This window comes from Mesocricetus auratus, unplaced genomic scaffold (genome assembly GCF_017639785.1).
Source record: "Mesocricetus auratus isolate SY011 unplaced genomic scaffold, BCM_Maur_2.0 Super-Scaffold_100003, whole genome shotgun sequence".
Lineage (NCBI taxonomy): Eukaryota > Metazoa > Chordata > Mammalia > Rodentia > Cricetidae > Mesocricetus > Mesocricetus auratus.
In genome coordinates, this window is record NW_024429188.1 from 65055396 (window position 1) to 65081331 (window position 25936).

A 25936-nucleotide genomic window follows, 5' to 3' on the forward strand; every position below is an offset into this window, starting at 1 on the left:
AAGCAAGCATATCATGAGCTTTAAGCTAGTTTGTTCTACACAGAAAGTTCCATTCTCTAATGCATGACATGGTGAGATCTTAACTTACAAAAAAAAAAGGGGAAGAGAGGGAGAAATTGTGGAAGAAAGAAGGAAGATGTAAGAATGATTTATCAGTGATAATTATTTTTTCATTCTCTGTGGCATACCTAATTTTCCCGTATCAATCTTTTCACATTTTGGCAACATTGTTAACAAAGTAAATGTTACATAAGTAGAAGTATTGTGATACCATAAACTTCCATTTGGTAGTCAATGTGGGTTCAGAATGATTGATGAGTAGATAGCATATAGAGCATGGTCACCTTAGCCAAGCAGTGATTCATATTCTAGTTAAGATACATAATAGCTAGATATTTGATCATTATACTCCAATAGATATTTGATGATTCTACTCCAAATGATGTAAAGTTTAAAAATGATCATTTATATCTAGAAATTTTAATTGTTTTCACATTTCAATAGAAAATAAGATATACATATAAAGCAAAAAACAAAAACTTACTTTTCTATTTCTTTTTTTTTAATTTTTTTATATTTTAAAGAGCTTGTTTTACATGTCAATCCCAGTTCCCTCTCCCTCCCCTCCTCCCGCACTCCCCTTTCCCCCCACCCTCCCACCCTATTGCCAAATCCTTCCACATAGGGGATATCAGAGTCTGTCACTTTACTCTGGGTAGGGTCCAGGCACTCCCCTAAGAGTCCAGGCTGAGAGAGCATCCCTCTTTGTGCTATAGGCACACGAAGACTGTTTGTATATCAGGGATAGACACTGATCCACAGCTCAGGGCCCCATAGGTTGCCCAGGCCTTCTCGCTGACACTCACATTTGGGGGGTCCAGATCAGTCCCATGCTGGCCTCCCCACTGTCAGTCTGGGATCCAAGAGCTCTCCCCTGTTCAGATCAGCTGTCTCTGCAGGTTTTGCCAGCCCATTCTTTGCCAATTTGCTCATCACTCCTCTCTCTCTGTCACTGGGTTCCTTGGGTTCAGTTCAGTGATTAATTGTGTGTTTGCCTCTGCTTCCATCAGTCACAGGATGAAGGCTCCCGGATGGTTATAGACATCAAGTTCATTATCAGGAATGGGCATTCGAGGTAGTCTCTCCACTATTGCTTAGGTTGCCAATTGGTGTTATCCCTTTAGATCACTCGAGGTCGCTCTGGTGCCTGATCTGTATCCAATCCTATGATTCCCTCTTCCCCCTATTCTACCCCCACCCCCTCAACTTCCTTTTCCTGCATGACCAACTCTCTTCCTCTTCACTCCCTCTCTTCTTCCCAGGTCCCACTCCCCCCCACCCCTCGCCGTGTTCCCCATCCATTCAGGGGCTCTTGTCTCCATCCTCTTCTCTTGGGTACTATGCATATATGCATATCTTTTAGGTTCTTTCCTGTTTCCCAGACTCTCTATCAGTGGAAATGCAAACTGGCTTAAAAAGGAGAATATGTGGAATAATTTCTGATGGAGTACATAACATTAGTGTCAATAGGCTATATTTACCATGGTAATGAACTAGGAAAGGACCAATTGAGTCACACTAATTTATTAATTATTAAAAGGGTATTTAGAAGTCTTTCTTGAGGTGGGTTAGGAGGCAAAGGGGACAATAGTGGATAAGGGGAATTAATTAGAACAAAATATAATGTCTCAGATATATAAAAATCTGCAACAAAATCATTTATTTGTATTCTGACTTAAAACTTAATTTTAAAAAAGAGACCATTCTTAATAATGTTGAACTATAGTATAGAAATGGTATCAGAGTCAACAACTAATATCCAAAAACACATAGAGAATGCTTATTATGCAAAAGAACCTCCAAAGGAATCCCTAACAATCTATTCCTGCAAAACAATTTATCATTATCCCTCATTAATTACTAATAGATAAATGTTGTTGTCACAATTATAGAATACTTCCAGTGATTTTTTTTGCTAAGTCAAGGTGACTAGCTGTAGATTTACTTTCCAAAGCTACTGTTCTCAGTCCCTCTTCTATTTCAGTAAATAATGCGTCTATACCACACAAAGCAAATAGCTGCTCATATAGCTAAATTGCTCTCTCTCTTTCAAATTCAGGACTTTCACTTTCTGTTTAATATTCTATGTATTGTTTGGCAACTTTCATTGCAACTGCCAAATTCAATCTCTTACCAATAAACAGGCAATTGCAATCAGTTTTTGAACACTTATGGTATAACTGGGAGTGATCTCTCCCCATTTTTTAAAACCACACTTCAAATAATCTTGTTCCTGGCAGGGGACAGTTTATTGTCAAATGTACAGTGAGTAGGGGGTGTTTATGATTTTGAACATGTTTCTATCATGGATTCTCCCCTGCTGTCTTTCTGACAGCCTCAGTTGTTAGTCCTGCCTTTTGTGTGCTGAAAATAAACCCTGCAATTCAAGAAGTCTGGGCAGCATTGGCAGCCCACTGAGGAGTGTGGATTACTTTAGCTATAGCCCCAGTTTCTTATAGTGAAAGAAACATTTCACAAAATTTGCAGAATGGACCAAAGTTACAAAATACTGTGGTCTGTCTATGGAAATGACAATTTCCCAGAAAATTTGGCCCCTGTTTTGCTAAAATCTATCCATTTAGAAAATCTACTGTTTGATATTAAATTTCATGTGCAAAATAACTTTATTTATCTACTTATATTCAATCAAAGTATATGGTATATTTTATTTCATCCCATAATCAACAAATAGAGGCATTTGTAGTAATACCCTATACTGATAATGACAAGGAAAGCTATAACTGAGAGTCCCTTTAAATGAATGAGAGGTTAACTTCCATCAGCATATACATTTTCTTACATGTTTTACATAAGATCCAGATACCCTTTCGTGTTGAGAAAAGTATATTGTGCAGACTATATTTTGCAAGAACAAGAGAGGAGGTGATGATTAATGTTTAATCTCTTTCAAATGTTAATAGAGATATACTGGGTACTGTTTGTCTCACATGAGGTGTGTTTAGATACTGTGAACTGGATCTCTGTAAACTTAATCTTCTGAGATTGACCTGCTTCTTGATCTTCCTTCCTTTACACTTTCCATAGGAAACATGATCTCTCTGCCATTTTCTCTCAGTGTCACACTCACAAATACAAACACACACACACACACACACTGTCTCTTTCCCTTCTATATTGGTGTCAAAAACAAAATTTACACCATTTATGAGTTGTAATAAATTCATGACTTGTAGATGTTTTAGTTGCAGTGATTTAAGTTTTGGGGTTTAAATTGACATCTTCCTTTGTTTATAATTCATCTTGTTGATTTGTTACTCTCATAAAAGTTATCTATTAATAAAATGGTTAAGAAATTATTTTAGGTAGCCATTTATACTAAAACCATTTGAAATTCAAAAATAAGTTGATTACAGTGTTTGCCCTTTTTACATACCTCTTTTTAAGTTATAATGTATCTACCTCTCAGTGGTAACTCTTTATGGCACCATATGATTATGGTAGGAAAATAGATAACAGAATTCTTGCTAGTAAACTGACCATCAGGAATATTCTGTCTAGATTTATTTTGACCATTTTTACAGTCTTTGAATGTGTTGTTACCTTACTTCACTTTTATTTCTCCACTCTGGAAAGGAAAAAAAAAATCCTCACATTCCCCGAAGGAAAAGGAGTGTTTAAATGAGTGTTTGGTGTTTTGTAACTGTCTACATAAATGGAAAGGGACACCCGCAGACACTCACAATATACATATGCTGGTTTACTTCAGCTATCACCTTACTTTGAAAAGAGCATAAATAACATAGTAAAGGTCACATTTAAAATTTTGATCAGAGAGAAAGAGCTATTTTACGGAGATATTTTAGTAAATTCAGTTGAAGCAAGTAGTGTTTGCAAGAGAGACTGACCTATATGTCAATGGATATGTAATGTGCTCTGAAATCCAAGTCATATTTTCTAGTTCTCTTTGACAGCATTACTCAGTGGATTGGAAAAAGCATGACCAGTGATTGAAATACAGTGCTCTTCCTTACAAGGGCTTGTGACTTTTGGCATGCTATTTAATCTGCAGAATCTCAGATTTGACCTCTAAAATGGGAACAATTTTCTTTTTGATAAGCAAAGCATCTACCTTACACAAGCCTTGCTTTTCTGCCCGAGGATTATAAAACAGTCTATACCATGATTTTAATTGAATCAGAAAATCAAGATGTTAAAGAATTCCATTCAGTATGAAATAAAGAGAGCTTTTGTTTTCATTTCTAAGACCTTTTACTTACCATTTTGTGATATAATAATAATAGTCAGAAAATTGTCATCAATTTAAAAACAAACTCTTTATATTGCTCATTTTGGCTTTCTCCTCCACTTAAATGTGTCTTCATAACCCAAACCTAAGTATAATTGCTATTTCTACATTGTTACTATTTCTCATCCTTATGGCATACAGATTAAAAAGTTCTTCTATTTTAACATAAATATTAAATTCTAACTGCTGTTGATGATTAAATTCCAGCAGAAGCAAATGTCTGGTCAATGTCCTATTTGCGGGAAAGAACTAATTCATGGTTAAGAATTCTAAGAAACAACTGAGAAGTTTCAGGAAGAAAATGACTAACTCAAAATTTGGTGACTTACAATCTAATTAATAAATTTAACCAATGTTTCTACAAGCCTTTGATATTTCTGACAAAAAAGAGAAGTATTTAACATCATAGCAGGGAAGAAAAAGCCAAATGATGTGGAGCACACTTGTAGTAGGAATAATAAAAACCCAGAGACAGATGTTAGGGTTCAAGAAGAAAGATCAGAGAAGCAAAGTGGCAAAACCAGTTGGTCTTACCTCTACTCAAACTGAAGCAATCCTACCATGTATGTGGCTAGAGACTAATGACCCAAATGTGGCTGGAGACCAAAATGCCCTAGACTAAACATCTGCTCCTATGTTATACACTTCAAGTGCTTGGATTAAAGGTGTGAGATCCCAAGTCCTAAGATTTCCTTTGTTTCATGTGTTTCTCTTTTATACTGGATCAATTTCATGTATCTCAGTGTGGCTTAGAACTAACAGGAATCCATCTACTTATCTCTTGAGTCCTGGGATTGAAGGTATTTGCCAGTACTATCTGGCTCTTTGGTTAGCTAGTGTGGCTGCTGGGATTAAAGATGTGTATCAACATTGCCTAGCTCTATGGTTTAGCTACCTTTGCATTTTGAACCTTCAGACAAGTTTTATTAGATCATAAATAATATATCATTACACACACACACCTTTTATCCCTGTACCCCAGAGGCAGAAGCAGGTGGACCTATATTAGTTCAAGGCAACCTCAACTATGCAATGAGACCATATTTCTAGAAGACCAATTAAGGAGTTCATTCCTTGGAAAAAGTGAGTACTCCCTCTCTCATTAGTTGCCTTTTCTAGGTCTTGGGCTGAATGAGATTTTTCCTCCTTCTGTATTAGTATGTCTACTTATATTTCCATTGTTCAGCTATCATTTATGCAGCCTTCTATGAGAGATTGTTTTCATCATTCTTAGCACTTACATAAATGCAAATTGAAACAACTTTAATAAATCATCTTACACAGTAAGTATGGAAAAGGTCAACAAAACAATGACCACAAAATCAATAAATCAAACTGAGCTGTTAATGGTAGCTCATGCCTGGAAACCCATACCTGCAATCTCAGCATTTGAGAGCCTAAGAGAAGAGGTTTAAAAGTTTGAGATCAGTCTTAATTCCAAAATGATGTGTGCTTAAAAACATCCTGAAGTGATGAAACATACAAAATAGCAACAAACTAATACAGATGGAAGAATATGAAACTGGCCCTGTTGGAAGTATGTATCTGTATTCCTAGTCTTTGTGAGGTAGAAAATCTTGATAAGGAAGTCAGCTGCTTATTGAGTTTAAGAGTTCAAGACTATCCTGTTAAGAGAAGCTTTCCTTGAGAGGAGCCTTCCTGCCAGCCTGGTTCCAGAGCTGCTTCAATCCCAAATAAACGCACAAGAGGCTATATTCATTATGAAGCTGTTGGCCTTGCTTGTCTCTTACTGGCTAGCTCTGCTTTAAGTAATTACCCCATAATTGTTAATCTAAGTATGTCTCTTACCGGAGAATAGTTCTGGGCTCCTACCCCCATGGCGGTTACATGTTGACTCTCGTGTTTCTCCTTCCCAGAATCCTCCTGGACTCCTAGTCCCTCCTATCTTGGTTCCCTATAGGCTCAACAGTACTTTATTGACAAATAACAGACAAATAACAGGACTTCCCCAACACTATCCTATACTTCATGAGACCTTGACTCAAAAACAACAACAACAACAACAAAAAATCAAATCAGGAAAATAAACTCTGAAGAAATGGGAACGAAAAGTTGACATAGATATATATGAACTATTTAGGTAACATAATCTACATCCTTGAAACATTGCTGACAATGGAGAGGAAATTGATGTTGAATTGAAAGTTGACTGAGAGTGAAATTCTCATTTGCTGTAGCTCTTAAGATTTTTATATAGAGTCCTATCATTTAGAGTTGGAAAGGCATTATGAAGCAAACATGTTAGAATTAACTTGGAATTATTTGTTTTCACTTAAAGCTTGTTCTGGAATATGTAGAAGGTTGAGAGCCACTAATCTAAAGCCTCTCACAATATAAAGTGCATTTATTCTACCCCCATAGTGCCCAAATATTAACTGTTCAAGAATTTTTGAAAAGTAGGAGTAGGAACTTTTCTGTGATGTCAAGGCCAACTTAAGTTTAAGCTCTTGTTAAAATAATTAAATTATATGTTACACAGTGGTAAGATACAACAGTATTGCAGGCAAAAAGTAAAGACACCTATTCTAAAAGGAAGACCTAGGAAAAGGAACAATGGCTGCTTATGTTGAAACAACATTGAAACCCCAAAGGGGAAGCATTACATACTATAGGCCGATATTCAGCAGCTGGGCACACTCTACAGGATGTGTTCCTCTAAAGGACTGGTCAGCCGTGATCCTAATGCTATTCAGGTTGCAGTACACATGGCCATTCTCATATGATTTGCTCACTGCAGGTGGGTCCCTCACCATATGTCCCACATTTAACCTCTTTAACTCCTTTGCATCTCTGTTGGAGATTTACCTTGAATTTCATAGTATCACACATGATCCTGTGATGGGCTGCTTGGGAGACTGAGCCTGCCAAGTTTCCTTGTGTCTCCATAATTCCTGTATTTTGTATGTCAGAGAAACCAGCATTATTTTGACAAACCAATGTATGCTACCAGAAGAGACTGGCTGTACCTAGCCAACCTGAGCAATAGTGGTGGGATGTTCAGAGTTCCCCTGAAACACAATGAAGTCATCATTTCTATTGTTTCAATACAGGATTCTTGGGGCACTTTTTTAACTGTACGTGTCTTTTTTATCACAATATTGAAACTGTAAGCGAACGTTTCTCAAATTTCCATTCATGGGAAATATATGGAATGGAATTGTTCCATGAAAAGTCATACCCCTTGATATGGGGAATCTAATTTTAATTTGCATATCTTTGAGAGTAGTTCTTAATCTTTATTAAAATGGAAGGACATACTAGCCCTGAAAAGGTGATCTGTATGCAAGTTAGTAAATACTGAGACAAAATTCTAATTTCAATATACATTAATTTATACTTCTTATTTTATATTGATGCCCTTCTTATTTCTACATGAGAAAGAGACACACGTCCTATGTTAGACAGAACCATTCCAATCTGACTGTGAAATGTTAATTGAAAATCTGTTTGGTAAAGAATTCCAAGAGATGTGCAAATGCTGAACATGACCCCATTAACATTTCAACACGGTTTTGTTGCACTTTTTTTAACTCTTCTGGTTGTGGTTGTCCTGATGCATCTTGATTAAACTCTGTGAAGGGTAATTTGTGAGAGGGCTGTGAATAACAGCTAAGTTAGGAAACACTAGGCAGCAAGGCTGAGGTGTGATGGCTGAGCTGGGTTAGAAAGCCACTCATGGCTATCCATCCCGGCATTTGTAGGCGATGAGAACATCTCAAATTTTGAAATGTTGCCTATTTAGCTGCCCCTTTTTGTAAACCTTCTCATGGCTCCTTTTCTCTCCATTCAGCACTGCATTTCACTCTCACAGTGCTGTGCTTCAGCAGAAATGCTGCCACCAGTAGATGACAGAAAACAGAGGCTCAAAGCGCCTATTATGCTTCTGCTGCATCACAGATGAGCACTAAAACTAGGAGTGTAAATCCTGCTTGTTTGATCACAAGCTTCTTTTTTTGAAACTATGTACTGTTAGTATAGCGACAAAACCAAACAGTGCAGACTGCCATCTTTGCCCAATCAGGGGGAATATGTACTGTAGCTGCCACATTCGACTCCTACGCATAGAAATAGGCTCTCAGACTTTCTTTTTAGTTGCTTCAAAGAGAAACCTTTAATTTCTATAGACTGGCTGACTCTAAGTTCCAAAGCATTTCATTTTTGTGGCACCTATGAAGTTTAAAGGGAAGTGGTGAAGTCTCAGTTAATCAGAGCAAATAGTGCTTGTTACCTGGATCATTGTTCATGTAAAGTTGTCCAGCTCTGCTCTTTCAGTAAAGCAGTATCCACAGCACTGAGCTACAGTGACAGCATACAATGTGTACTCTGCTAAAGGTTGCCTAGCAATAATTCATTAGAGAAAAATAAAGCAGCATTGTCCTCCTTTAAAGTCATCCATGTTCCCAGATGATAATAAATATAATAGAACATATATACTAAGCTTGGCAGCTTAACTTTAACTGCGAAGCTAAAGAATTGTCATAGAAAAATGATTTTGTTGTTCCAGATAGTATAAGACCTCCCGAAACAACTGCATTATGGATGATAAAACAATGAGAGGGCATGGACACATATGTGAAAACTTCAAACTCCCCAATGTTGTTTTCTGTAAATCTGAGAATGAGCTGCTGTGTGTTTGAGTCTGTAGCAGTCTCCCCAAGGAAAGCTTTAAAATGTATTGCTAATGGTCCCACCCTGAGATAATCTGCAGGCATCCTTATTAATATTCTCTAGTGTCCTCGATGACACTAGCAGTCAGGATTTTTAAATCTATTACCGTGAGACATAAAACATCTTGTAATTTTTGTACATCAGTGGATGCTGCTCAACAGTGGCCTGTAAGGCTCTATAGGCTCATTTTCTCTGCGGAAAATTTTGAGCTAGCGGCTGGAAGTAGCTTGAACAAAACGTTAAGCTTCTTTGGGTTTTGAAGCGACCTGCAATGTGGCCTGGAGATATTGCCCCCTCGTGGTGTCTTCGTTTATAACAACAAAAAGCAGTGCAATTGGTTGAAACCATTTGGAGAACAAAGTTTAATCAAAGAATTTTTTCTATGCTAATAGAATTTTCCCATAAATAGTGTGGTTAAGATTAGTATTTGTTTCTTTACTGTAAAATATTAAACTTAGGCCATTTGTTAAAAGTATAGATTCTCCTTTTCACAGCCAAAAGATTATGGTCCTCTATTCATTAGTAATCAAAAACAAGCTTTGTTATGATTGTAAAGCTGGTTCACAGTTTTATATATCATCTAGCCCACAGTGTAATATCATTTTGGTGTATTGAACTTTATATTCTACTCAATTTCTCAAAACCCCCTTTGGTTTATGTAGTCTGTTTACTTTGAAATCTAAAATATTCCTTTCCAAGAACATTTAAAATAAATTTTAATATAAAAATTCAGGAGCTAGTTCGATTAAAGTAGCACACATTTCCTGTTTCAACTGCTTTTGCTTCACATAGTGGTTAACAATGTCTCAGTTTACAAACAAAAGCACACATATAAGTGAAAGTTTGTAGCCTCTTATATTTCTTGCAAATTCAGGACAATGAGGCAGAATTTGAAATATAATCTTACCACACAATTCATCTGGACAATTCAATGTCTTAGAAATTGCTTTTCTGATCTATGTGCATCTGGCAGACTTCTCCTGGTGTTTGGGTAATTTTGAACTTGATATTGAGAAATATGACATATGCTTCGGGACCTGAAACAGTTTCAAACTCATTATTTGGTTATCAATGTTTTAGTGCATACATTCTGCATTTCTTCATCTTCCTCCTTATGTTTAAAATTTATTGAAGAGAAGGACAACCTATCAGCTGCTATATTCTTAATTATGGGTGAGTTTGTTTACAAACTGGGTTAAATAAGAGTGTACCAATGTACATTAAGTTTGTGATACATTTACCAGATGATTAGACATAGCAATGGAAGTCCTCAAACTGATGCTTGATAGCAGGTCTAGAAAATTACCAGACATATAATAACATGGAAAAGAAGGTTGAATTTATACAATCCACAGAGGGTGTTGTGTGGAAGAAATGTCTAATGTCATTTTTATTAAATAAACCTAGAGCCAGAGAAGGAAATATGTCTCAAGAGTATATCTCCCATAGTAAAAATATAGAAATACCAGACATTTAACTATAATCAAATAGTAAAACAATGCAAAAAACTGTAGGGGCAAATATAAAATTAATTTCTTCAATACTTACTGGTGGAGTTACTTGCTTGTTCTAAGAGAGTTACCTTGCCATCTTCTGAATCAAGAACTTATTTGTCAATGCTTGAGTCAGAGAAAGACTTATCAGAATACAGATATCCTATTTGTTTGAATAGAAAAAGTTTGCGTATTTTACTAGTTATAAGATTATTAGACAGATAACTTACTGAAAGTTCAAATTAATTCTAAGATAGCATGCAATCTCAAATGAAAGGGTTGTGATAAGTGATGGTGGGACCAAAAAAAAGACTGAATGAAAGTTTAGAAAAGGCCCTCCAACCTGCAACTTAGTCCTCTAAGAAAGACAGCTTCTTTGCTAATCCTAATAATCTAACCTCATTACAGGATCGTGTGGCACCTCCAAAGCGGACCAAAAAGGCTCCATTAAAGAGCACACTTGCTAGCATGAGCAAAGTTAGCTATCAAGCTTCAGCTAGTGATAATTCAGCAGAACAAAACTTCAGATTTCAATGTTGCTCTGAGAAAGTCTTTGTCAACTGAACAAAAGTTTACTACAAAAGACCCCCTGAATGTGGGTGTCAGTGAGTAGCCCTAGGCAATCTATGGGGCCTTGGGTAGTAGATCTATGTTTATCCTTGACATACAAATGGACTTTGGGTGCCCATCCCACAATGAGAGATGCTGTCTCAGCCAGGACTCTTGGGAGAGGGTATAGGCCCTACCCTGAAGGAGATGACAGACTATGGTCTCACCCTCCCTGGGACTAACATGTGAAGCAACCTAGTTTCTAATTTATCTTGAAAAATAAAAAAGAATAAAAATAAATAAATAAAAAGAAACATTTAATGTGGGGCAAAATTGGTATATTTATTCCACTGCTATTCTTTGTCATGAGGTAACAGCTTCCCAAGAAGTCTACATACTGCAGGATCTCCATACAGTACCATTCATGATAATGAAGAGATATGCAGACATGTGAGTCTAGTATTCTCAAGAGTTCTCTAGATTAGAATGGTAAATACATGAGGTGTCAGCAAGTAGAGGATGTTTAACACAACCAAATGAGGCTTAGACACAGCAGAGAGTTGAATATTGAAATATGAGGTACAAAAACCTCTGAAACATAAAGGTATTAGCCATCCAACAGAAACATAAAGTCATCAACTTTATTAAACACCAGTGAGAGGAAAAATGAGAAAAAGACAAGAAGATTGTCATTGGAGCAGGTGATAAGGGATTGAAGTAGAATATATACGACTTTGTAGAGAACTTTGTGAGAAGTATAGTTAAGGAAGAGATATCTGGAAAAATGTGTCAGTTCAGACATATATTAATGTTTTAAATCAGAAGAGAAAATTTGGGTCCCTGGTGAGTAAGACAGAAAGCAAATAGAATAGATGCTTAAATCTGGTGTATCTTATGATATAATACACCAAATTTATGAAATAATCTCATATAACTCAAAAATAGATAAACAATCTAGTTTATTAGCAGTCAAAAAGATCTGAGTAGACACTTCTCAATAAGATACATAAATATGGCCAACAAGTATTCAAAGATTTGAACATCATTGATGATGAAGGAAATGCAAATTATAATGAGGTATTATCTTATACCTCTCAAGAGAGCAGTTATCAGAACTATAATATTATATAAAATGGGAACTCATGCACACTGGTAGTGATATTGTAAACTAGGTTAATCAGTTTGGAGGTTCCTAAAGAAAGTGAGAAGGGGAGACTATATATGATCCAGAAATCCTACTATTGTTGTCTATTCAAAGGTTGTCAGTCTTTTAAAGATACACTTCCCCTTTCATTTCATTAATACACAATAACCATGATATGGAAACAAGTATCCATAAATGTATAAATGTATAAAGAAAATACACATACATTGATAAAAATAAAACATTCAGCTAAAAATGAGATATTGCTATTTGTCAAAATAGGAACCTGGAGGACATTAGGCAAAATAGAAAAGAATCTCATGATCTTACTATGAGTAGAATATTATAAAAGAGTAAAGGCCATATATGTAAAGGGAGGTTCTTCCATTGCCAGCCGCTTTGGTTTTACCCTGCCAGCTGCTTGGGCTCTGCCACATTGTAGTCCCCAAATAACACACAAGACGCTGTATTAATTAAGAAGCTGTTGGCCTTGCTTGTTTCTTACTGGCTAGCTCTGACTTAAGTAATTACCCCATAATTGTTAGTCTATGTATATCTCTTACCAGAGAGGTTTCCGTGCTTCCCACTCCATGGCGTTACATCTTGACTCTCTGTGTTTCTCCTTCCCAGAGTCCTCCTGGACTCCTAGTCCCTCCTATCTAGATTCCCTACTCGCCCAACAGTGCCTTATTGACATATACATAGGACTTCCCCCATCATCTCCTCTTTTCTGTCTAAACAAAAAGAAAGGTCTTAACTTTACCATAGTTAAATTATATATAAAAGAACAGTTATCAAGTAAGAACATAGTTACAATATTTTGTCTATCAACATTTAGCAAGATTTAAAGAAAATATCATCTATCTCATTCTTGTGAGTCCAAAGTCCTATATGTAGCTTATAGTTTATGTCTTCAACTCCATCAAAGACCACAGAAGGATAATATATAAACACTAGGATTGACAGAGACATCTTGTTGCCTGGGCAGTCACCTGACGTTCCTCTGTAACGTTGGAGCATCCATCTTCAGCCCATAGGCCACAATGTGTCTGGAACACTTCTCAGCAAAGCAGGAAATTTCAAAACTGTCCATCTGCATTGGCAGTCTGTCAGTCATTTCTCTGTGTCCTGCAGAAAGTCTCGTAGACTCTTTCATGAAGCAGGAACCCTGTTAGACTAAGTTCAGCAGTCACTTTCCTGTGGGTCCTGCATGTCCAATTTATACAGCAACAGTTAAACAGTCTAGGCATAAGCAGTTTCTTGCCCAAATGGCTAATCTTGCCATGTTGAAAGCAAACTCCATAACGAGTTTCTTCAATGCCTATCTTCCGTTCAGATGTAATTGGTGCTGCCAGGAGCAGACATTTCTCATTGTCAAGAAAAACCCTAGACCATTTTAAATGCCACTTTCTGAAGGTCTTTGAAAGGTTTGAAGACTATCTATCTGTCTCAAATACATCTCTATATATCTAGAAAACTTAACTTACCTCACTATAAATTCTATTGTAAGTAATTATTTATAGTCTGTATTCAATTATGCATTACGTTTTAAAAGATCAGTATAAGCACAATCAAGAGGAGAAATGTACATATCACAAAATTGACCTTGAATTCATATCAATAAATGAAAAACGATACCCATACCATAATTCCCCTTTTTACCATTAAAAAAGAGATTGGCTGTGATCACTAGCTAGTTATAAACAACCCCATTCAAATGAAAACAAAGATTTATAAACAAGATGGTAATTAGGACGTCGCTCATTCCAAACTGCTTCATGCTGGAAGGGGGCGCTGTTTATACCATGCGGATCATGACATAACTCAGAAACCTGTATAAGTCCTTATTTTCGTGGTCTGTAAAGCTGCATCATCTTAGCTGTTTCAGTTGTTGGAACACCTGGTCCACTGCTTCCGGGGGTCTTGGTTCATCAAACCACAGAAGCATGGAAGGAATCCTCAGCTTTTCATTTTCTGTAGAAACATAAACAAAATCTCCTTTCCCATATTACATATCCTTATACTTAAATTTTGAAGTCAAGGCATTTTCAAAAGATAGAAGTTGAATTAATTCAGCAGCATTTATAATCAAGTGTACTTTAACAGTTGTTCCTTCCTGAGCAATCAAAAAACTGAAAAACACAATAGCATACAGTATCCAGACTCTCTGTGTATTTTCCATCTTTGCGTGGCTTATTTATTTATCTATTATTATTTTATTTCTTTTACTTTTATTTATTTTTCTCTGAGACAGGGTTTCTCTCTGGAAATCTGCCTGCCTCTGCCTCTGCAGCAAATCCTACCGGCGTGCGCCACCACAGCCAGCTTCTCTATTTTACCACTATGCCCTTTCGTTTTCTCTCTCAATCTTATGTGTATTCTTAAACACACTGTAAACCTTTAGAAGTTTTTGTTCATCCAAGTCTGATTTTACTGTAAATCTTTATGTTTTTCGCCACGTGTCTTATCTGTTAAAACCGCGGCTGTTTTAAAATGCCGTTTTTCCAAGATGGCAGGCATAAGCGTGACTCCAGCTGCCGGCTTGGAGATGTGGTCACTGCCACTTCCAACTGTACGTACACACCTTTCAATTGTTAGCAGAGCCTCTTAAAACAACCTTGCTGGGTTTTTTTTCTTTTAATGCCGAGTCAGGAAGACTCCCGTAAGTGAGCCTGGTGAATCTTGGCTTGTCTCTAGTAAAACAGAGCTCACCTGAGATAAATGCTGCTATCAAAAATCTGTGTTTCTCTCCGTTCTTCTGTTTCTAGAATTCCTTTAAAGCTTTTGTCATTCTACGTGGAAATTCATCGTCCCACTCCTGATCACCATTTGTAAAGGGAGGCCTTTCCTCTGCCAGCTGCTTTGGTTTTACCCTGACAGCTGCTTGGGCTCTGCCACATTGTAGTCCCCAAATAACACACAAGACGCTGTATTAATTAAGAAGCTGTTGGCCTTGCTTGTTTCTTACTGGCTAGCTCTGACTTAAGTAATTACCCCATAATTGTTAATCTATGTATTTCTCTTACCGGAGAGGTTTCCGTGCTTCCCACTCCATGGCGTTACATCTTGACTCTCTGTGTTTCTCCTTCCCAGAGTTCTCCTGGACTCCTAGTCCCACCTATCTTGGTTCCCTATTCGCCCAACAGTGCCTTATTGACATATACATAGGACTTCCCCCATCACATATAGACAGAATTATACAGTGATTACTAGTAGTCATTTTGTGAGGAGGATATATGATCTAGGTAAGAGATTAACGGCAGGTGTATAGGGTGAATTATTCTCAATATAATGTAAGACAAAAACCATACCTTAAAAGAATTTCACTGCATTTAGGGTTTCTGATACACAAGTAGACTTTATCTGTTCTTGCCATACAAATGAAACATCACTGATTAAGCAAGTGAGATCATGAATATATACATTTACTTAATTACACTAACCACAATTATTTAGCATGTCCACAGTAGAATTACCTAATTTTATGATGATGGAAACTGGCAAGCAGGAGGGAGAAGTGCACTATAGTAGAGAAATGCACCAAAACTCTTGACTATTAAGGGCTCTACAACCAATGTACAAACAGAACAGCTGTTCTGGTTTTGGATAAGAAGCTTTTTCACTGTAACACAGTAGTCACACCATATGAAAACAGATATAGACAGATGGAGAAATGTGTTGAGGAGTCTGTGGATGTCTTCCTCTTTTTTTAGTGAACAAGGAGGCAGAAGCTTTGATATTTGCGTAAAGATGAGAATAAGAATAGTCTGGAGACATTTAAAAGAATATAGGAACCATCATGTGTACCATTTTTAACTCAAAAATCTCTTTGTCTTTGAAAGATCAATTCCCAGATGTAAAATTGAAGTTAAGCAGGTCAGATGTCACATTCAATATCAAATAGCTAGGTAGAAGGTGTATTGGAACTCAATTTGAGCCCCTTGATTCTTGTTCCAGATCACTTCCTGATCTCACTGTTCTGTGTATTTCACTTGAATGTTCACGTTATATTTCATTTCTATATCCTCAACTTTCTGCTTACAATATGTCTTTTGATGTGAAGGAGGACATCTCCCAAGGAAATGCATTGAAGTGCAGGCAGTCTTGCAAAAATTAGAAATCTTTCTCCAAGTAGTGGTTGTGTAAGTAAAAACTCTACACGAAGTTGCCTCCCTGATGCATTAAAAACACAAAGTTGGCAATAGACATCAGAATAGTGATGCATTCTGAAACAGATGAGTGGACTAAAATATTTTAGGAGTGTCGAATTTGACAGTTATTGAACAATACCAAATCATGTATGAAGGGCAACAGGATATAAAGGCAAAATTTTCAAATATTAGTGATGAGGAATACTCACTGCCTCAGCATTCATCTGTGAACATGTTCCCAATGTCCCATGTGCATGCAGTATAATTCAAGTAGACTTTCTGTTTCTCAAAGGAATAAAAGTGTAACTATTTTAAGGTGACAACCGACCTTGGAAATTACATCACATCCTGTTTTTAAAGTTTGAAGATTAGAAAACCTGTAAAATTTGTGATGTTGACATATATCACTGAAGCTAATTAGGGAAAGAACTAGACTTAGAGATATCAGATAATGTCTGTATATTGCACAAAATTATGCAAGATTTAGAAAAAGAAAGTGCATATTTGCTAACATCAATGAATATGCACACATGTGGGTATTGTTTAGAGACTGTGGCAGGGGAATGATACTGAATCACAATCAGTGGCATTTACTTACTGATTTGTTTGTTTATTAATGCATTAACTTTAAAACACATGTATGTAATGTATTTTGATCACATTTATCCCTATTATGCATTCCCACAGCCTCCTCACCTTTGTCTGCCAAATGCTTCTTCTCAACAAGTCCTCCTTGGATTTCAAACTCTTTACTTGTTTTGTGTGTGGTCTATTGAGCTTACGACAGTTGTCTGTATGAATGGGTCACTATTTACTTAAATAGAGACAACTTTTCAATGACTATGTTACTGAAGAAAATTACAACTCCACCCCTAGACATTGACTGTCCTTAGTCCTCACAGAGGAGTGGGGGCCTCATGAGTCTTTCCCTCATGTAAAATAAAATGCTTATGGATCCAATTGTAATCAGGACTTGGTTGGAAAATTATTACCACTGATTTCCATATTACAGCCGATATCTCACATGCAGAAGAGGGTTTCTATGCAGCAGTTATAAAGTCCTTCTTACTTTCCTTCTATCCTGTCTTTCCAAATGTTTCTGTATTGTTCTATGAATCAGCTGTTCCATCATGAGTGGATTACTTGTCATGTCTGAATTAGTTTGCTCATACATAAATTGGGGTCACTGATGTCTCATTTGAATGTTCACTGAAAGAATTGAATCTTTTTTGCATTTCTTCCCACAGTTTTTAGTGTTCCATAAACATTAACTCCTTTGTGTGTGTGTATGTGTATGTGTGTGTGTGTTATGAATGAAGTAAGTATGCATTTCTGATAAGTAGTAAATAAAACCTACACCTCTTTTAGAAAAGGATATGTCTGTAGGACTGTAACCAGGTTTTAGTGCAATGCCTGTGCTCTGGAAGTATAAAGAATCCAAGATCAACCACTCATCTTTCATAAGTCAACGAAAAGTTCCTAATTAATAAGTAAAATCCTAAAATTGGGTTTTCATTCAATGTGGGAAGAGGGATAGAGTGATCCAGTGAAACCCAAGCTTCAGACTTTTCCTTCTCCCAGCATGAGTGTCCAAAGCAAATTTCATTTCACTGTGGTTCACTGTTTCAACAGTCTTCCAGAGTGAAGTATGCAGTTATCTCTTTGAATATACCCATTCCTTTCCTGGAAGTTCTAGGAGGGCCTCTTGTTTGCTTGAAAAGTGTGCCTGCTCTAAATAATGAGTAACCAGAACCTCCAGTTTGTCTGTTATTTTGGTAGACATGTAGAAAAGACAGCTGCTTGAATGAGTTCCAATATCTGAAACATTGCCTCTTTATAGCAACAAGACATGACTTTCAAACTTGATTGGCAACTGCAATCACATGGAGAACACAGGATCCTGGATCTTTACTTCAATTCATATTGAGGTGGTATCTCTGAAGGTAGAAACAAGTATTCTCCATATTTTATAAATTTCTTCATGCTGTTATACTTTATCTAAGAATCAACTACACTATGTAATTTTGAGATTTTGAAAAATATTTTAAACTTACCTTTTATTTGCTAAAAACCATCTCTTTGAAATTTCAGTACATTTATTTATTTATTTATTTATTTAATGTGTATATATCTGTGGGGGTATCATAAGCATGCCAGAGTGCCCATGCAAACTTTCAGAGAACTAGCGAGGAAAATTTCTCTCCTTCCGCCAAGTCAGTCCTTGGGAACAAATTCAGATTGAGCTGGAGACAGAAAATGAGTGGGAGCACAAGAGGTTTACTTTGTTAGAAACAGGGATGAATATGTCTCTATATTCTAGAAGAAATAAAAATTGCAGCAATACCTTTGAATATGAGGAAGACTTTCTCAATAAGGAAAAGCATCTGGATCATTCATAATACAAAAGCCAGATGGTGACTAGGAGATTGCTTCTGAGACTGCTGAATTGATTCTCCTTTGTGCATACAGGCTAGATGTTTGTATATTCAATAAAAAGTGAGAGAGTGAGAAAAATCATGTGGTGTGGCAGTGGAGGCTATATTTTTCTCCTTTTTCTCCTTTTTTGGAAGTACAGTTTGGAAGAATCAATACATGATACTCAGTGATTTTGGAAAAAACTGTTCTTATGGATCACATAACATGTAAATGCGCTTATCAACATCCAACTTCAATTGGATAAGCATTGTTCAAATTATTTCAAAGGTGATAAGTTTTCACAAGCTTCTAGGTGGTGAATTAGAAAGCTTTTAACTTCCATTTAGTGTGCAGACCAATGCATTTCAAGAAATGGCACAGTTGATTGCCATATTTTCATAAGGCAGGAAGAATGCACTCTTTTCCAGGGAAGCTAAGACTAATTAAGTGTTCTCTGAATATTGCATTCAAATAAATGACATTTTGACATAATATGCTAGCTAACTTGGATACATTTCATATTTTCCCAATATTTTTAGTGTATGCATATTTTTAAAAATTTGGTCTTTTAGGAATTTGGGTTTCAGTTTTTAGATACATATGTCAGACAAACCACATGAATGCAGTGAAAGTTTTAGTTAATAAATAATGCCCACTTTAGAGTTAGAAGAAAAAGTATTTATTTTCCATGTATCTAGGAGAAGTTAAATAAGTCAAGTATAATTTTAAGACTCTATTCCTTAAAATATCTCCCAATTTTAAAATATACACTTATCAATGACTTCATTTACTTTGTTTCTGGTTTTGTCCCCCTTATTACTTTCAGTCTACAAACACTTGGGAATGCCTTTAATTCATTTGTAGCTTTAATTCATTTGTAGCCATGCACTTCTGAGAGAGTCAAAGAAACTGACTGAATAAATTTAGCTACTCACCCATCAAATTTACTTTAAAACTTACATGTTTTGGGGAAAAATCACAAAATCACTGCATTATTTATTCTCACCATGTTAAACAATAAACTCATCCCAAACTCAACAATTTATAAGAATAAACGTTTATAAGAATAACTTTTTATGAAGCTCATGATTCTGAGAATTGGTGTTTTGGTTTGGATAAACTAGGGGTATTATTAACCTTGTCTGTGTTTGGTCAAGTCATCGCTGCTTCTTGGGTTTATTAGTTGCCTGTATGGTGAAGTAATGGGCAGTAGGTGGTAGACAATATCTAGGCAACATATTTCTTATCATCTATCACAGTAGCCTAGGCTTATTCACATAATGGCATGAAAGTTCAACGGATAGTGTCAATTTTGCAAGGTCTCTTACAACTTTAACTCTGGAATAGCCCAGCAAAAATTATGCTACATCTTAGTTGGTAAAGTAAACCACAAGGCCAGGTAATATTTAGAAAGGGAAGAAATAGACTACACCTTTTCATGGGACTTGTAAGATGACATTCTTAAGGTCAGAGGATAGGTGGTAGAGTGATGTCCGTTTTGTAATCACAGAACAACAAAAATTCAAGCTAAAAGTTTTCTCCTGCTAGGTAACTGGGATTTCTTGTTGTTTATTTCAATACAGCTCCTGTCCTTGTGTTCTATGGAAGCTTGTGCAAAGTTTACTATTCTCCTTCAATATCTCTTCATGTGTCCCAGTTTTGTAACAGTGAACCAGCCACAAGGCTCACGTGAGAAGAACAACTTCTCTCCACCACAATTCAAAGTTGAATTATAGCTTTGATATACCTATATATGCACTTTATTCCTGTGGATTAATAGAGGAAAAATAATGAAAGAATTCTTTTGTGTAAAAGCACTTTATTTTGTCCATAAGTACTTAATATCCAAAAGCTTCCCATGTTATCTGTCAATTACCTCCTCCTCCCTTCAGGCAGTCAATTCTATCTACTGCCTCTATGCCACCGATTCACTAATTATTATATCCTCTTCATCTCAGTTTTCCGTGTGTGCTTACATTAATATCAAGTTATTACTCTTCTACTCTCATTAGCATAGACAAAGACTGTCCAAGAGACAATTTATCAGAAATGCAATTCAGCTAATTTGAAAAGCCACATTTTTTGGGATAAGAATGAAAGATCAAGAGAGAAAAGATCAAATCTATTGCTGATACTTTTATCTGAATAATAATAACAGATTGGTATTCATGGATGCAAGTAAAAATTTATTAGTAGGAAATTCATTTTGGAACTAGTACTCCAAAGAGAATGATCTTATAAAATTTTTAACCTTTCTTTTGTTGAATTTTAATATCTGTAAAGTGCTAAGAGTAATATATCTTAGTTATTTATAATGAGTATATATTTGGCAAGGAGGAGGCATTTTAAGTTAATTGACAGGTGAAAACATTGTTACCATTCACAGCTAATGAGAATACAGGCACTTCCCCAATCAGTGTATTTAATTATTAAATTAAAAATGAATGAAACTGTACAATTGTGGAACAAAGACAGGGTGGTTAGGTGTGTAAAGGTACTAGCATGAACACCTAATTTTGATGGAAGGAGAGAATCTATTCTTGATAGCTTTCTGCCTACATCTATACATGTGCTATGGTACAGAAATATCTAAGTGTTCTCTCTCTCTCTCTCTCTCTCTCTCTCTCTCTCTGTCTTTTCTTTCTCTCTCACACACAAACTAATATGATAATAATATTAATAATAAAAGAAAATAAATAAATAAAACAAGACTAATAATCACAGCACTCAGAAGGTCAAATTATCCAGATTTCAATGTCAACTTTAGGCTACAAAGGAAAACTCAGTTTGCCCTCGTAAGAGAAGATGTTGCTAGTTGCTTACCAACACCTTCTTGACAATTTTGCTAGGGCAAAATCAAGACAACATTCATTACAACTTCTAACATTAGTTCTAGTTCTTCAGCTGACAGAGATCTCTTTTACGGAATGTGAACCTAGATGGTTATTATCCCCTTCAATTACATACATATAGTGACTAACAGGAGCCTTTTATAAGGGTCAGCATTCTGTTTTATGGCATGTATTTTAGTTAATTTAAGTTATTTTTGCTCACAAACACTTTTTACTCCAATATGTTTTTCCCTTTTCTTTGAGTGGGATGAAAATGCTAAACTTGAACTTGAAAGCTGTGCACTGAGATGGAAGTCTTAAGATTCTAGAATTCTGGGTACCTGAAATCATACATGAAGGTTTGTCCACCAATGAGAATGTTCATCCTGTAATATTTCCTGTGAAAGATAAGCTCTTACTATATTTGATTCATTGTGTATTGTGACATGTTATTTGTCTTCAAAATTCCACAAATTCAGTTATTTTATAGTAATTTTATAACAGAAATATATTTTATAATATATGTTGTTAACAAGCTGTTCCCTGTCCTAAGTAACTACATTTGGATTATACTGGTGATTTTTAAATCTGTGCTTTGCCATTGCTGAATATTTTATGAGTAGAATTTGGCTTCATTTTGAGTTCCAATGCATAGGGGCATGCATGTCCAGCATTGCCTTAAGACACAGACTGATTAAGAACATATTCCGAAAATTAAAATGTTATCTCCCTAAAAAATAATTAAGAGATTAGGACCTTATGAGAACATGGATGCATTAAAACTATCTCAGAAACGCCAGGTTGAATAAATGGCTGAACACAGAAATCTGAGGCCCCTTGTCTGGACTCCATATAGAAGAGGATCTCTAATACTGAGATACCAGAAGGCCCCACTGACCTGCGATCTTACCAATCAGTTTGCATGAAAGGAACTGACAAGCAGGAAATTTATCACTCAGATGCTTAAACTCTGCTTAATCCCCACTGCTTGCATGACCTACTATAATTGCCCTCCATCTGTCTACATTTTCGTATATCAAGGCTATGTTCTGCACCACCTCCATGGCCCTCCACCTCACTTCTGAGTCCTGTACTTTAAAGTGTGACTTAATTCTGACACCTGGCTCAACCATACAAACCCTGATGCTATCTTCTTGGCTTATCATCATCTTTTCAGATGGATTTGCTGATGTAAAAACACTGTCATGATATCACTTTAAGTTTCTAATATTTTTGCTTCTTTATTCCAGCTTCTTTGAACTCTCCTTAACCCTGTGGTAGCCATTCTTTAACCTGCATCTATCTGCATATAGATGTGAATACTCATGGATGTATTACATGTGTTATGAGATCAAATACTTCTAAATAATATTGGAATAATAAATGTTTGCCAACTGAAGGATATGAAGGGAAATTCCTACTGCTTTACAAAGTACAATCAGTGAAAAAATGTAATATGTGGATCTATTTTATTCAATGTATTTTCAGATTGTGGAAATATAGAAATGTGACTCCCTATTTATCTAGCACAGCTTAAGTAGTACATGCATGAAACCTACACATATTTACCTGCTTGGCTTAGGATAAATGGTCTTTATATTATATATAGTATATAATAAAATAAAAATCCTATGTAAATGATTGATGTATTGTATTGCGTTTTAAATAGTGATAAAAATTTCTGTACATATTCAATACAGATTTAAATTTTCTCTAAGTATGTAATCCTTAGTTGGTTGAATTCCACAGATAAGGAGGTCAGTTATATTTATAATTATGAAACAAAGTAAATTCTGAGGAATATAGGACTAAAACAATATATACATAAAATTTTAAGTTCTACACATATATGCTTAATTTTAATAGAGTGCTAAGTTTGCAGAGATTAGAAAACAAGGCATCATTGCTCATGATTGTAATCTCAGCATTTTGGAGGATTGTCCAAGTTTGAAACTATCCTGGAATACAGAGTAAGAATACATAGCCTAACCTACAGAGTAAGACCCTAAATCCAAAGGCAAAAGAGCAACATATCAAAGGTTAAAGGTATTCTGCCAACATATAAATATTGCTTAACTTTGGATAGTGAAATTTAACGAATTCAATGATTTTTCTTATTTTGTATATGTTACAGTGAAAATAATTTTGTCTGCAAATGTTGTAGTAATTGAGCCTGTTCAAATAAAGCAGTGACATGAAAACTAAAGAGGGAAAATGAAAACATACTATTGCATGTATATGGTCATTACAGAAAGTGAGAATCCAATAAACCATTCAGAAAAATGGATATGAAGTCCTTAGAAGAAAGTCACAAAGGCAACCTAGGTGTCATTCAGTTTGTGCATGTCTGTGTATTACCTTGCTCAAGGGAAATAGTTTTTCAAACGAATGCTAATGATATTTTTTAAAAAATAAAATGATCTTATTTATTTCTCTTTTGTAAATTAAATTATAAGATGATTTTATGAGGTAGATTTTTCAGACTTAAGGATCATAGAGGAGTAGTAAAGAGACAAATAAGCTAAAAAGAAAAGCAGATTTTCTCACATATTAACAATAAGAATGTGACTACTTGGAGACTTATCTCACTACCTTGTTTGTGACATTGTCTGTAACAGTTAGAACCTAACTTATAATGATAAATGTAGTCTTCTCCCAAATGCTCAATCACTCAAAAAGATTATTGGTGCACTAAAATTTATTACTCAATAAAATAATGAAATAACTGGAACTACCATGATATGTAACCCATACAAAAACATGGGAACTAAGACAATGTATCTCCCTTTTACATTTATTAAACAACTTGTATTTCTGATTAATGATTGCCCTGCTTTATCTCTTAGTGTCTTTTGCAGTGTGTTTAGATCAATAAATTTTCTTTACTAAGTTTTTTTCTACGTATATTCTGATGTGGTAAATAGTTTCCCCCTGAACCTTATGATTGTCATTAATGTTCTTGGCATGGCATTTCTGTGACCCGTAGGAGGAAATTTCACTTTTCCTTCACCGGTTTCTCTTCATTTCAGTACTTTTCAGACAGACACTGAAGCCCTCTAGCTTGGACTGCTCTCTCATGAGACATAAAATCCTCTGTGATGTGATTCCTGACCAACATTATTCTTCAGGATACAAGATAAGGCGTTTCTTTCCATTCCTTGTGAAGATTCTTGCCTTCAATTAGCAACCGAATGACATGGATCAAGTCTACCCTGTGGTCAGATCCAAAACTAGCAGGAAATAAAGAATGGCCACAGTAGTCATGAGGTCATGAAGCTATTTTGCTTTTCCCATTAGTATCTCTCTCTCTCTCTCTCTCTCTCTCTCTCTCTCTCTCTCTCTCTCTCTCTCTCTCTCTCTCTCTCTCTCTTGTGTGTGTGTGTGTGTGTGTGTCTAACAGTAAAATACCCAGTATGAATCCTTACACACAATGGTTACTGGTTCCCTCTCCCTTCACATTCTTTTTACATGCTCTGCCATTGTTAGAAAACTTCGGTGTAGGGAGGATGGAATCCAGTGTCTGACAATATTCGTACCCTACATTGCCTCCTTCTGGTCAGTCTTCTGATCTGAAAGATACATATAAAAACACATTTTCACATGTTCAGCTTGGGAAGTTCCCTTGCTTTCCCTAATGACATATTATCTCAGCATTCCTTTTTGCATCATTGGTCTAATTTGATCTGCCAGGCAAATTTGAGTTTGTAGTGAAATCAGCTTTACCTTTATGATTTGGGAGAGTCTATTCCCAGAGGACATTGTAGCTGAAAATTAACCTTAGTTTAGCCTGTACAGTGAGACATCGTAGACAACATTGGAAATCTGAGGATCTCAAGGGACCCCTTCTGATGAACATTGCATCTCCAGTAACATATATACAATGGATATTATGCATTTATTCTCCCAAATCACACTTGGGATGAAGTTTACAGAACTGCTCTAAATTCCATCCTCATGCACTAAATAAACAAAAAAGCTTATTTACCCTTATAGCACACTTTTTCATGTACTTTCTATCACAACAGAAATTCTAGGTGCCACTCCAACACCGTTATAAGTAATATTTGCTGCTACACATCTATACATATATGTATGCTAATGTGTGTGTATATAGGACTACTAAATGTTGCTCTTATGTTGTATTTTTAAGTAAGCTTAAAATGTATTTCTATATGACTTTTACAAATATTGTGTTATTTATCTCTTATTCCTGACTTTCTCTTTGTATTACCTCCTTAATGATCTTTCCTTTGTGTATTCTCAAACCGTAATCAACCGCCAGTTTCTGCATCAGCAACCACCTCTGCATCTGACAATTTTGCTCCCATCTTCCCCCT

General features: G+C 35.9%; 1 pseudogene; it reads right to left on the minus strand.

The window, feature by feature from the left end:
• Positions 1-15257, minus strand: part of LOC101824430 — a 149917-nt pseudogene extending 134660 nt beyond the window's left edge.
• Positions 15258-25936: the final 10679 nt, after the last annotated feature.